General features: G+C 34.9%; 1 protein-coding gene across 2 annotated transcripts in view; it reads right to left on the minus strand.

Moving 5' to 3' along the window:
- LOC139959485 (E3 ubiquitin-protein ligase Su(dx)-like) overlaps positions 1–12263 on the minus strand; it is a 37320-nt gene that overhangs the window by 23712 nt on the left and 1345 nt on the right. The gene's annotated exons all lie outside the window — the stretch shown is intronic.

A 12263-nucleotide genomic window follows, 5' to 3' on the forward strand; every position in this document is an offset into this window, starting at 1 on the left:
CTCAATGCAAATTACCTGTGTAAAATGATTCGCTACCTGGGGGTGAATTGTGTACGGGAAGTTTTCATGTGCAGAGATTGTTCACAAACTTCACAGAGCATTTATAAACATTCAGCGAAAATCTCATTTAAAATCTAATATATCCATTTATTACAGGGAACAGTTTGACCTTACGAAGTATGTAAGGTGTTTTAAAGGCATTCATAAATATGTTGTGTCCATATATAATTAAAGTTACTGAACATCGATATCACAACGGCTTGGTTATGCACCGGCAAAACCTACACAGTAGAGTATAGTACTAGCAGCCCAATTAGACTACAAGGATATCATGCTTGTAAACAGAATGTATGGCTGGTTTGTTTCATTACCATCATACATATATATATTTACAAGGAGTTATACGTACAGTACATCCACCTCAACTGTAACTTTATTTATTCTAAGATTATCCACACACATACACACACACTATTAACTTTCCAGAGCTGTAATCAATAATTATAGATTGGAAATATCTACAGTACTGTACCTTACAGTATGCACTATAACACTTGCCAAGTTTGTTGTCAACCGGATGAGATATAATCTTATGATAAATGGGACAAGTTGTTGTGCATTTGGAAAGACTAATGTATAAAATAGGGGCCATATATGATATATATATATATATGTAACATGGTTTTGACAGGATAGTAGAATACATGCAGTGTACAATATGGAAGGGAGTTCACACTTTAAGGCACATTGATGATGCATGTGAGGAATCATTGTGGCTGGCATGCATACAACAATGACTAACATTAGGAAGTCCTGACTGCTGTACCACACTGTAACTTTCTAATTGTGTATTGACTTCTAGCACATCCTCGTACATACTGTCTTGCGTTATGTAGATCTGGTGGAAGAATCATGAGTGGGAGTTTAAAATACATGAAAACTCTTCTCTCAGAGACAGGATATCCTCCTGACCTTTAGCAGTAATAAGGTTTCATTCCCAGAAATGGAAAGTTTTAAATTACCCTGAAAATGCTAGATAATAATAGATTTGATCATTTGACCCTGACACGTATAAAAACTTCAAAATAAATGATCACACATGTGGACTGGATTCTTTAAGATGATTGTGTTCCAGTATTTCATAAGAAATGTTTATGTCACATCCATCTATAAACAGGTTGTATGGACTCTTCAATGAAGGTATACAGTACTAATACATCTACATGGAAGTTTAACATAACAGAGTAGACTAAAGTGCACTTGTTGTACAATGTACTGTAGGTACAGTGGTGCTTTACATCAGCATGACAGTAGTGCAGTACAGTCTTACAGCTTACAGTTCTTACATCTTCCCATGCTTGAATTAACACCAATGGCGGCGAAAAATCTACAACAGTAAACACAGTATTATGAATGAAAATTGATGGATTACTATTGCTTCTGTATGTAGGAAAAGCATGCAAATAGTAGGCAAAGCCTACTGTACATCTGAGTTTCCACTATTTATCACAGATTTAGATGAAGTTGATCGTTAAGTAAATTACCCAAGCCAGAGCCAATATAAATTGTAAACTTTTAACAGAGAGACCAGCAATGGGACCACATTGCACTTCTTCCTAATCCACCTCAAAAACACAATTGGATCTCTCTTAGGATTCCCTGCCAACACAGGGTGAGATGGAAGTGGGAGGGGATGGGAAGAGTGGCAGAAGTCCAATTGAGTGAGGCTACAGTAAGAGTTCAGTGGTGTTGAAAGTATGGTGCCATGTGCCATATCTCTTAATATGCTTCCAATTCTACAGATCCCCAGAATGTTATTTCAATTCAATGTTAACTCTCCATTACAGTACTACACCTGAGAAATCTCAAATGCACAGCAGAAAATGATCGTTTCTGAGGACAAAGAGCCCAAAACTTGATGGTGATGAGGTTGTATGTTAAATTTTATTGTAGGCAATTTCTACAGAACATTTTCAATGGGCATGAAACCAAAAGCTTCCACGGATAATGTATACGCAAGCAGATTCTGCAAATGACATTAATTGAGTAATTCGTTATGCAATTCTTCTAGAAGACAATCAGAGGAATGTTACATTTCTCTAGTACAGGACTTGCTACATGTATAGCAGTACCACATCACAGAATCTACCAGCTTTAGGAAACAAACAGTGAGCCTTTACCTACAGTAACCAGTGTCTTCTTAAATAATGAACAACTGGTACAAAGTTACATATTTACTTTATACAATTTCTGCAACAATCTATGGCTTTATGTCGTGTTTGTCAATGAAACAAAAAATGTTACCAGAAAATCTGATAATCTCTATGTACAGTTTTGTCTCTAAAACTTCTAAATAGTTACGTGACAAAGGGAAAGAAACATAGGCCCTAAGACAGGGGTCGTTGGAGATGTAGCTAACATATTCGTCAGTGCATTTGTACATGTATGGTAGATGAACAAGCTATTGCATCACTGCAACAGAAGGGTAAACAGGTCAGAGAGAATGAAATGCACTTACTAAAGTTTAATAGTACTTAAGTACTAATGGCATGTAGTGTTGCACACACTACGGGTATCTTGCAGACTACATTCTCGAAATATAACTGTACATTTATTTACCTTCAAGCACTTCCTTGCTAATAAAGATTTCGTCTTGCTTATACACTGTATAATAACAACTAATCCAGAATTTTACCTGCCTACTACACTTACTGTAAGGTGACAGACCTGACCTATACTGAAGTACAGTAATCCACAGCATTGTATTAACACCTAGACTGTATCTCACTGCATATATACTGTACTCAGTAAATCTGTTCATTCCTGTTACTTGGGAAGTTAATGGTGACAGTCAAGAGTTTGATATAAATCAAGCAAACATCTATATATTGTATTTAATTTAATGAAAATTATTTCTTTTGAATCACACAATGTAGTTGGTGCCTCAATTAGCAAGGTTAGATTTCAATGTTTAAATTCATATATGTATATATATATAAATGAAAAACGTAATGAGTTGGAAAATTAAGAATATATATATATATATATATATATATACAGTATATATATATATATACAGTATATATATATATATACAGTATATATATATATATATATATATATATATATATATATATATATGTATATATACATACATATATACATACTGTACATATATACATACATACATATATGTGCTATGAAGTATTGGAAAGGAACAAAATAGAAAATGAAGCCAAAAATTAATATAGGTCATGCATCTGATCAAATCTTCTGGGATAGTCTGTAAAATGCAATTCAATGTAGTCGTAGAGACTAGAGAGACTTTAATGGGGTTCTTAGTGCTTGGGAAGTTTTCCTAATATATAAGAACAATTACACAGCAAATTTCATTCTTTCATTGCCAAAAACTCAACAATGAGGCTGAAAGAAAAAAAGGAAACAAAAACCACAACAAAACAAACAATCAATATGTACAATGCAAACAAGTACGTACGTAGTAGCCTAATTATATCTCCCAAAGGTAGTTTTTTTTATGTAATTTTTTTTTTTATGGTACTACTGTGTGAAACTGATCCAGTTTACGAAGTGTATGAACTAACAACTTAATGATAACAAAGTCCAGCCAGATACACTATATTTGATTCTTAAGGCAACAGCAACCTGCAGGATCATGAAGACTCTTGTGCGTGTATACTGTATGTAACACAGGTCTGCCCGTATGCATGTTAACGTACAGAAGTACCCATTGGTTGAACATCCTTGTTTAGCATGAATCCCCTTTGGTGATTCAGAAATCGGTGAACCTTGAAGGTCAACAAAGGTTAGCAAACAAAATCTTGTAATTTCTCCAAAACAGATGCAAATTCAGACAAAACTAGCAGGTATATATATAGGTGGTGTTCAGAATGGAGTGTTGTTTTTATAATTTGTTTTGTGTAAAGCGGGTGTGTCATTTTGAGGTCAATATATATATCAAATTGTGAAAAACTTGTAACATTTACTATTCTGGATACTGAAGTTTTGATGCATAACATACTTAATATGGCTCTACAGAACCTTAATCAATTTGATGTCAAGAACCCTATTTGAAGATGTTGAATCTTACTTATATGTACAATCAGTAGAGGTCAATGTATGCAAACTTTATGTGTAGTTACACCTCCTACTGCTTTCAGTTGTTGTTTTTTTGTGGATGTCAAATGTCATTTTGAAAAATTTTAAAAATAAAGAGTGGATGAACTTCACATATAGAATGTCTATTCGCAACGTGTGAGTGGAGGTATCAAGGTTATGAGATTAACAGAGGCGAAGGCATTGTAACCACCAACCCAAACCCAAAAGTAAAGTGTGGATAAACCAATTTTCAAGAACCTAACTTTAGGTCAATCATGGTCAACACTTATAATTATTGTGTGCAGTGTTGCATACATGGAAGTTTTCCACATAAAATGTGACATGAATGGGAATCACTTGTGGACCTGTAGGCTGTCTGGTTAATAAAGTGGTCCCCAAGACTTTTCTGCTTGTACCAACTGTAGTACCTCTCTCTTTCCCTCCCTCCCTCCCCCAAAATATTATATAACATTAGGCTTAAACACTTACTGTCAATATATGACTGGAGTATATTACCTCATATATGAAGTAATGGTGCTACTTCTAATTTGAAAGAGTTGTATCCCTAGACAAATTGTTGACAAATATTATTTCAAATCTAATCTAGATTAGTCTTGTACAGTCTACTGACTCTCAATGCCCCCTTCCCCCCCCCCTCCCCTTCCCCTCATTATATCAAATTCATTAATAAAATCTCTTGTTAGATAAATCTTTCGAGATATATATATCTTAGTTTGAGTAAATACTTATACTTAATAATTTCGACTTCCAATTTTACATAGCAGTTTTGTAGCCTCTGAACTCCAATAACAAACTATGATTTCTGTGTTCATAAACACTTTGCAGCAATTTGCCCATTTTTGCATAGAATATTTCAATGCGATACCATATATATTATTCCCTGGCTAAAACAGGATGTAGAATACATCTAAAACATGCTAACAATTAAGTCAGTGATGCAATAGGATTGAAATAAATAGCGGACTTATACTGTATATGGAACTGCAAACATCAACGTCTGTATTGATTGCGTACTGGCACTATAGACGTACGAGTAAGCTAATACACTAATACCTATCGTAGGAAGTTACTAAGTTTCCTGCCAACATGACCTATCAAATTGTACCGTCTCTAAACACGAGTATGACAGCGTATCTCCTCATTGAACAAAGGAAACTACTAAGATAATTACAAGCAACCAGTGTAATCAAGTTTGAACACAACACAGTGTTATGAACTATTGAAAACTTGGCAATAACGACACTTCTTATGACACAAATTCACAATGAGGAAGACATCCAAATTCTAGATAGACCAATAATCATCTGTACATGAAGGAAACTATTTATTAGGGTTAACCACCTTAACGCCATACACTGTGGTAGTGCGGTTCAGTCAATGAACCAGTGGTATAGTATTAGCCAGGGAATACTTCTGTAAGGCCATAGACCCCAGAGACATTTAATTCTTACCACAATGATTCAGAAACATTGGAAATGTCCAATCTCTCCACTTTGCACTGACTTGCAGATAGAAATTCTGAGCATCTAATGAAAGGGGCATTCCCTCACAAATTAAAATTATTTATGAAAATGTGAAAATATGCCCAAATTGCAGAACAGCAGATTAAATTGCTTGTACTGTATTTCTAGTCACTACAGTCTATTGCTATATATACAGTATGACTTCTACATTTTCAAAATCAGAATACTTATGAAACTCTTCAACTTCCAAAGTTTGATGGAGGTCTTGCTGCCAGTTAAAACTCTATGACTATAGTAACAGTTCGACAGCACAGTACAGAGCGATTTGTGTGTTATGTACATTCTGTCACATATCACATGTGTGTTACTTCAGAATGGTAGCTTTGAGAGCAAGACTATTTAAGTGGGTATGACCCAGAAGTTGGTCAGAGAGAGCTCATTGCTAAACTGGCTACTAATTAGGTAACAGGTAGTGCATGCTTTGAGAGGAGACAGGTAAGAGATGAATAAAATAAACTGATAGTAGCCGGTGTGACTGACATTCTTCCTTATTGGCCTAGCACCCTCTTCTCCATGTCTTCTGTACTAACTTTCTTGGGGACTTAACTTGGGGACCAAATCTGCAGATTATTAAATACTTTTTAAGATACTTAGTCATGGAAACAATGCCATTGCAGCATAGGTGCAACTAAACTTAATTGGAGCACATGTATGTAAGTTGCAGTGTATTCTCATTTCCTTTTAAGTATGTAAAGTACATACTATCATGATTCCCACATATCATTTAGCAAATAACTTCCTTTTTAGTTGAGTTAAATCTGTAACAAAGTATTCCAACTAAACTGACTTTCTTAAGTTTAATAATTAATTATAATTATTATGCATTGCATTATAAATTTATGCATTATGATTATCATTTAAATACTTGTTGAATACAACAGATTTCTCAGTCCTTTTCACTCCAATGACAAAACCTACACAGGAGAATCCCAACGTAGAAGTGCACAGAATTGAAAGTTTGTATCATAAACATTAACATCAAACTTCACCTGTTTTCCTCACCTAAAAGATATAATTCATAGCCACACAACAATTTTTGTTAACTCCTGTTAAATCACTCATGTTGACATTATCAGCTAGATGCACACAGACCTGAGTACATATTCAATAAAACCTTTCACTGTTATTAAGTAGATAGATCTTTCATTATAAAGATGTGTCAACATCACATAACATACTGTATTAAACAATGACACACTGCACAACAGTACAGTCTGTACATGTCTTAGCACTCTGACCCTACAAGGAGATCTATGAGAATAGTGTTAGAAAAGCAATAACTGTCAGTACTAGCTCCATATTTCTGTCAATACTCTTGAGAGTTCCTCTTAAAACTTCAAGAATAGCACAGATTGTGCCATGTAGGGTGCAACAGGTTCAACTGGGAAGAATATCATATACAGCATATTGTAATTAAAGCTATTGTATGATCAGACAATTGAAGGCTAAACCCAACAAGGGTTTTTCCCAGTGTCACTAAGTGCAGATAAAGTGTCTGTGTCTGTGCATTGTATGACATTGTGTGCAAACCTTCTCAAATGTATGAAGTGCCAGTGTATTGTATGAGCATACTGTACTGTATAAAATCACAGCTTATACACACAATGAAACAGATATCACAGTCCAGCTAAAACTTAGCAACTATAGTGTCAGTAACAATTGAACAATTGTTTCCCCATTATATGCTAGATCTTTTCATTTTAAATAAATTTGATCTTAATAAAGATCTACAACTGCCACACATTCCCCTACACTGCCTTACAGTGTGTCTGAATGCTTTAACATTCTGACCATACAAGGAGACCACCTATGATAATAAGCTGGAAACAATCACTATCAGTACTTGATCTGGACATATTTTTGTGGATAACAGCTTTTACTCTGAGATGTCTAACTTCATATTTCTGTGGTTAAGGGCTTTTACTCTGAGATATCTACTTTTCTGAGATTGGCAAAGATTGTGTCATGTAAGGTGAAACAGGTTAACATTAAGATCATATCTATTGTAATAAGAGCTATTGTTGATCAAACCACTGAAGGCTAATAACAAGCACTGGCTTTCCCAATGTCAAAAAGTTCAGATAAAATGTCTGTGTCTGCATTGTATGACACTGTGTGAAAACCTCCTCAAATGTATGAACATTGTACAAGCAGTGTATATTAGTATGATGTACTGTATAACATCACAGCTCATGCACACTATTAAACAGATATATCACAGTCCAGCGAATACCTAGCAACTATACTGTAAACTAACAATTGTTCCCCTTACATTGTACAGCTTTGAGTTTTATTTAGAATTTAGCAATGACGTTACGTTTTGTAATTTGTCAGTTTTTTGGAGGCCAGTTACATGAATGGACCAACAAAGTGTTATTTGCACAAAGAGTAAAGAATAACTTAACGTCAACACTTCTACAATTGCATGACACCATCTTTTTTTTCATTCTCCAAACTAAGTGTAATTGTTTCAGATTTAGTTAGGTTTTGGAAGAATGAAAGTTATCGAGTTATTCAGTAAAGATGAGTCATGTATCCTTTTTCACTGGCATTAGTGAAAGCCAGTCTGGGAGCCCACAATCTACAGCTTTCGAATGGTAGATTCATAAGGAGGAGGACAGTGACCTTGGAAGGGATTATGAGGGGGGGGGGGGCAGTGCAAGAATGTTGGTCAGTTATGAGGCTAAGGTAGATGGGTGTGCATAGGTAAAGGAGACAGGTAAGTGACGAGTGAAGTAAATAACAGTATCTATATCAACATCAACATCAAGAAAATAGGAGTCGACTGATAAATCAGATCGGATATAGCTGAAAATATTAATAGCAACAACATATGTGGTTTGACAAAATATGTTTCCTTATGAATGAGATATATTTGATTTTGATTTTTAATCATTTTGTAACCTGACAAACACCAATCCTGTCTTGCTATGACCTTCATACTCACTGAACTTACTGGTTTGGATATTTACAAGGAATGATACCTACACGTACAGTATAGTTAACTTCTGATATGGTAGATTGGGAAAGTAAAAGGTGTCCCGGAATGGGATATTATGGGCGCAGTTCTAAAACTTTTCCACACATATAGTTTACGTAGATCATAGATGGAATGATGCATTTGAGTGTATTTTGAAGAATTTGCAAGAGAAGGGCAAAGTAAACAGTAATATCCTTCCAAGGTCTGTGCAAGTGTACCCTTAAGGCAGCATACAAATGATGCTCAACACAGTACCTCACAGATACAATGCATCATGTCTGTTGATTTACTGTATGTCAGGTTTGTGTCAAGAAACCAATTCTCCAGGAATATACATTTGTCCTGCTGATTTTTTTTAACTTTATGGGACTTGTTCTTCAAAACCATTGTTATTTCTTTACCAACGGTAACAAATCTGTCTGGGTTTGCTTCTCCTTTCAAATGTTGGCTATGTTTACTAATGATTGGTGCACTTTTAGTATGTAAATTCAATAAATATAATATAAGAAAAATACTGTAAATGTGTAAGTACTTTGTTATAAAGATATGTAGTATAATTGTTGCTCTCTAACCAGTGTTGTCAAGAACACTACAGCTTTTTGCAGAGATCAATGCCTAGATACTGTACCATACTGTACATTAAAGGTGACACAACTGGCTTGAAAGATGATAAGTACTATCTGTGTAGAACATCTCACAATCTGAATGATACTGAAATCAAATTCAGACTGGTGTAGAACTAAAAGATTACTCAATTACATCAGCACAACTGAATTGTTACATCAGCACAACTGAATTGTCTTGATGGTTAAGTCTATTCATTCTTGCCACCAAGATGTACTGTACAGTACTATACACAACTATAGGTGCAAAGTACAAAGTACACACATTGAGATAAGTGCAAAGTAAAAAAGATATCAAGTTATTGTATGTACAGCCCTACTCTACACACTGTGCAGTTAACTATTAAAATTAGCCTATAACGTCATCCTACAGTAATGAGTCACATGCACGGAAAGCAATCATCAAAACTTCTCTACATTGAAACAATACTATATTAAGAATGTAAATGTCCTGTGATGGTGATTTACAAAACATTCAACAGAAATAAACACAACTAGAATAAATCAGAGTTTTTCAAATCTGATTTAAAGAAGAAACAATTCTTGCACATTTTAAGTGATCATTGAAACATCTCAATATACTCTCCTGTCACTTGAGTTGACAAGAATCTGCTAAATCTAATGTCACTTGACATTGCTGTACTGATGCTAACTTATATAAGGATTTATATAATAGATTCTGTGTACAAATGCAGAGACTTGTAGCAGTACTGTAGTGAGTCAGAACGCATACATACTCTAGCATGGAGATAGGTCTGCATTGTACTCACCACCCTTGTCGACTTGTGCTCAACACTTGTACTTACGGCATTTTGGAAATCTACCATGTACAGATAGTACAGTGTGCAACCTACAATAGTCAAAATAGCTTTGCTACTGGTTCGGCTTCTACTCATATTCACAAAAGGTAATTATCCTGGGCCTGTACTCGCGCTTGTTGCACTTGTACTTCAAGTCTGCTAATAGATACATGTATGCACGGTCAACAGTTTCTAAGACAATACTTGGTAACTAGTGTGACTTTATGCATAATTATCGTCTTTCCCCCTCCCTCCCCTTAACCCACCCTGGCAATGCAAAATCTCTATATCCTATTTCCACACGTATGATAAATACAAATTATAAAAAATTATGGAACCTATTCTTACTGTTCATCAATTCCTCCCTAATTGTTTAGGAACATAATTCCCACATACACTGAATAATACTTTTAAACAGTCGGTCAAGCTAGAATATTGGTTTGACAGGATATTCTGGTTCCATGTACAGTGATCACATGGGAATCAATGGGAACCTGTTGGGATTAGTTGGAATCCCACCTTGCTTACTGTAAATCCATCATTGGAAATTTGCTTGCACAGAGATTTTTATGAATTATTATTATTTTTTGTAACACATGTTTCATGTTGTGTAGTTATCTCAACAACAGTACAGTACCTCTGAATTGCTGCGAGTTCTTAATTTTTTTTTAAATCAATAGTCTAACAGGCCAACTATGAATAGTTTCGAAAGTTAGCGCATAGCGACATATCAGGGATCCTGACTGGCCCCTCCCTTTGCTATCTTTGCTGGCCAAGGACATTAGCTTATATGCAATATGCATGCATACTTATGCGATAAGGATGTCACATGTCACACATGTCACATATCACATATATGGCATTAACGTCTAAAGGCCTATCATTGCTTTCAAATATGTTGTGTTGTTCGTCTACAAACAAACACTACAGCTTACTTGGTTGAAATAAATCAGTACACATGCCCCACAGCATTTAGTCGAAGAGTAGCATTTTATTGTTACCGCAGTAGGACAAATATGTCTTCAGTATAGAAAGCCTCCTTGTTTTAAACACATGGAATTCCAATTGCTGTACAGGTCTACGGACATGATAGTGCAGGAAACATTATAATCAAGTAAGTTTTACAAAGTTAGAATTTGGATACTCTGAACTTTGTCTACTTTACGAGTGACACAAACACTTTTCACTGCTGATATTCTATTTTTGAAAACCACATTTCCCTATTATTTGCCATTTTGGCAAAATGAAATTTCAATCACATAATTGTGGAGGTGAGTAGGCTTCTTTGTGACGTACACTAACAATACTACTTATACTAGGATAGATTTCATTTGGTAATACAATAAATTGAATCAACACAGTATTGTGACAGAATTTTTGGGAACTTTTGATATATATATATGTTTCCTGTAGTTCTATAAATATGATGTTTGCAAAGTATTTTCAGATATATATTTAATAAAATTAGGCTGCATAATCAGTACATAGTGTCAAAGCAATGTGCTATGAAGAATGTAGAGCTATCTGAGAATAGCATAAAATAGAAAAATAGATGCAGTAGATTGTCTTAGGTTAATATTTTTTTCTGTTTGTTTGTTAAGTTTGCCGGTTATCTATATAATACTGCCATACCAGACTCAAGTAAGGATCCAACAGGTTAGGCTATAATGCAAGGCTTGCAAGCTCCGAATAGCTACAGTGGTGAAAACAAAACCAAATTGCAAACCTAAGTGAGTAATCAACTTTGCTCTTGGATGCAAAAGATATATATTGGATTGTTATCATGGACAAAATTCATGGGCATTAAACCATCATCGTTGGAACATAGAAATGTAAAACCTGAGATGCCCTCAAATTTCACATCTACCTTTAAATGTACAGTGCAGGTAAACTGCCCTTTAGATGTCAGTTTAAGGGTACCAACAAAAATTGTGTTCCTGGATTTCCTGACAAAAATATGGTCACCTAAGTGTAGCCTTTAGTTAGTTAGTGGCTATATTGTATTTATAGGTTGGGAGGATTTGGTCTAGAATATGAGAAACAGCCTTGGCTCTTCCGTTCCATGGTACCTTCACTCATGGTCTATTGTGCTCTTGTGTGGCTCTCTTCCTATATCAAGACTCAACTCAAATTGATAAACAGACATTTCAGAAAGTATTATTCTATAGATGATCAGTACATTGAAGAATTTGTACTTCAT

Source organism: Apostichopus japonicus, chromosome 3 (genome assembly GCF_037975245.1).
Source record: "Apostichopus japonicus isolate 1M-3 chromosome 3, ASM3797524v1, whole genome shotgun sequence".
Taxonomy (NCBI): domain Eukaryota; kingdom Metazoa; phylum Echinodermata; class Holothuroidea; order Aspidochirotida; family Stichopodidae; genus Apostichopus; species Apostichopus japonicus.